We start from the raw sequence: 3,532 nt of genomic DNA on the forward strand, positions 1-3,532 counted from the left end.
TGTGTGTGTGTGTGTGTGTGTGTGTGTGTGTGTGTGTGTGTGTGTGTGTGTGTGTGTGTGTGTGTCGTTAAACAGGTAGGTTATAAAAGTAGGTTACTTGATAACTATAATCAGATAATTCATAGAAAACTTAAATTTGTCTTCGGGAAATATTTCCTTATGATAACATTCCAGATTATTGACATTTATTAGTGAAAAACCTACCCAAAATAAGAGGCTTATTTCGATGTTTATCATCATCATCATCATCGCCATCAGCATCATTATTCTTAACATCAACTTGACAATCATATTTCTACTTTTACTAATCTTACTTCTTCTTCTTCTTCTTCTTCTTCTTCTTCTTCTTCTTCTTCTTCTTCTTCTTCTTCTTCTTCTTCTTCTTCTTCTTCTTCTTTGTCTCTTATTGTCTTCATCATCATAATCATCATCATCCTCATCACCGTCGTCGTCGTCTTCGTCGTCATCATCATCATCCTTATAATCCTCATCATTCTCATAATCCTCATCATCACCATCACCATCATCATCATCATCATCATTATCATCATCATCATCATCATTGCATCATGAATAATCTCAGCTTTATTTTGCTGTGTGCGTTAGAATCTTTCACTTGTCCACAGTCAGCACACTGAAGTGACACTTGTTTAGTGACCATGCTTCAAGACTCCTATGGACCACACTTACAGTTCCAAGCAATGAGGATATTTTGTACGTGTTTACATTCGTTCTAATCTTTTTGAGCCGTACTGGTAGTTGACTGCTGATACTTCCCAGTGCACCAGTCACTATTCGTATCACGTCTGCTTTCTTCCATTGCCGACAACCTGCGTATTTCCCACTCTAATTCGTCACAGCTGTGCAGTTTTATCTTTTTTCTCTTCGATCCTGCTGTCACCGGACATGCTATGTAAATTATCACGTATTTTGTTTCTGTACACTACAGTAATGTCAGGTTTCCGATGTTTAAGCTGATGGTCACACTAAAGCATTGCATACAACAGGGTTTTGTAATCCAACCCTCATTTTCAGTAACTCTTGGGATTTGCTCTTTGTAGGCCGTGATTTTCTCCGACCTCCCAATAGATCATTCTTTCCACATTGTCATGCCGTCTCTTGTATTCGCATCGTGCCAGTTTCGGGCATTCACTAACAATGTGCCATAATGTTTTACCCTTCTCACCACACATTCTGCATTTGTCACTCTCAGTTGCGTTGCCCATTCTGCACTTCATATAGTTCGTCCTTAACGCTTGTACATGTACCGTACATACAAGAGCTTTTTTCTCTATGTTCAAGTCCCTTCTCCGCACCCATAACTACCGGCCTTCTGCATCTGTTTTAAGCATGTTTCTCTTGCAAAATGACCGTGCATTTTTTTTTCCTTTCCATGCCATCTCTTTTTTCGTGTTTTTCCCCCCCTTTAAATTTATTTTTCTCAACAAAATTATCAGTTTTGACATTTCTACACTTGTTCACATACATCAACAATTGTTCCACAACATTCTTACATACCACCCTCAACTATTGTCCTCTGTTGATTCCACATAATCCTGTCAACTCATCAAACATCTCCCTCCCTTTCTTCAGACTAAGTATAACTGACCGGTGCCACTCTTGGAATCGAATGCTCTGTTTACTACAAATAATTTCCTTGTCTTCGTGTCCATATTCAGTTTTTCTTCTGCCAGGTTATAATTCCAGTTTCATCCGTAACTGATGCTATCACCCTTGTTTTTATTGCTTCGATTTCATTCCATTCGGTCAATTTTAAGCCAAATAGATGCTGGGGAACAAATATACGAAGCCCAATATACCAATCATGACTACACTTCTGATAAGGGTATTACTATTGTTATTAAGGCAGCGAGCTGGTAGTATCGTTATCGCGTCGGGGAAAATTCCTGGCGGCATTTCTGCCGCCTTTACGTTCTGAGATGAAATGCTGCTGAGATCGACTTTGCTTTCCATCCTTTTGGGGTCGATAAAATAAGTACCAGCTGAACACTGGGGGTCGGTATGACCGACTTACCACTCGCCCGAACTTGCTGAGCCTGACAAAATTTGAAACCATTAGTAGTAGTAGTAGTAGTAGTAGTAGTAGTAGTAGTAGTAGTAGTTGTTGTTGTTGTTGTTGTTGTTGTTGTTGTTGTTGTTGTTGTTGTTGTTGTTGTTGTTGTTGTTGTTACAACAACAGCAGCAGCAGCAGCAAAGCTGGGAGCTCGAAGTATTCTCAGAATGTCGGAGAAAATGCTTAACAACATTTCTTCGAGTTTTTTACTTTCAGATTTCAAATTCCGCTGAGGTCGACTTCGACTTTGCCTTTCGCCTGTCTGGATCGATAAAATAAGTACCAGTTGAGCTCTGGGGTTGATGTAATCGACTTACCCACTTCTGCGAAATTGTTGGCCTTGTGCCTATTATCATTGATGTTGTTGTTATTATTATTATCTTAAGTTTTGTTGGTAGTGATGATTATCATGATGAGGATGTTCTTGTAATCATCATCATCATCACCATCATCATCATCATCATCATCATCATCTTCATCTTCATCATCATCTTCATCATCATCTTCATCAGCATCTTCATCAGCACCTTCATCCTCATCAACGTCAGCATCATCATCTTAATTATTAAACCTTTTTTTTTTTTACATCTTTACCGTTACCGAATTTTGAACGAAAAAACGAAACTTTAAAATACCTTTCATCTCTTTACATATATATTTTCTGTACGGTTACCCATTCTCTTGCCGCTCAAAAGCTCTCTTTTGTCTTAAAGCTTATAAAGTAATTTAGATACTTCAAAACGATTTTTCGAAGTCGTTTTTAAATGATTACTTGATATTATATGAAGTTTATGAGGTGAACACTTTGGCATCTTTTCAACAACTTGTCACGAGCATTAGACAGTTCATCCTAACAAGATATTTCGTAATAGCTATCTATATCTCTTTAAACCTACAAATAGGTTATCGTATTTCATTTCCCTTTCAAAATCTTCAACAATTCTCTGATACGTAGTCTATAGTTTTTACAACCACTAAGACTAGCAAGCCAGAATATTTCTCGCTGTTTCAGTCCCGACTGTGAAATTTTTCTTACAATATTAGCGTCTAAATAAAGATAACATTATTTCGAAGAATGTTGTAGTTTGCTTGAATATTTGTAATAAAGAAGTTGAATATTGAGTGAATGCAGAATGGTGAAAGCTGCTAACAATGCAGAATTTTTTTAAATACTATATTTCAAACGCAATAGGCTATCATGAGAAGAATGCAGCCAAAAGAAATGTCTCTGCGCACATCCTGGCTTCTTAATTCTGCCTTCGCTAAGGCGAAGGTATTGTTTTCAGTCGTGCTTGTTTTTTGTTTGTTTGTCGGTGGACAAGATATCTCAAGAACCGCTGGATGGGTGCGGATGAAACTTTCAGGAATGCTTGAACTCGTGACTGGCACGAACTAAATGAGATTTTAGGGTCGATCCGGTACCAGACAAGGATTTTGGATTATTTTCCTCCTTTTTTT

The sequence above is a fragment of the Octopus bimaculoides genome, chromosome 12, assembly GCF_001194135.2.
Source record: "Octopus bimaculoides isolate UCB-OBI-ISO-001 chromosome 12, ASM119413v2, whole genome shotgun sequence".
Classification (NCBI taxonomy): Eukaryota; Metazoa; Mollusca; class Cephalopoda; order Octopoda; family Octopodidae; genus Octopus; species Octopus bimaculoides.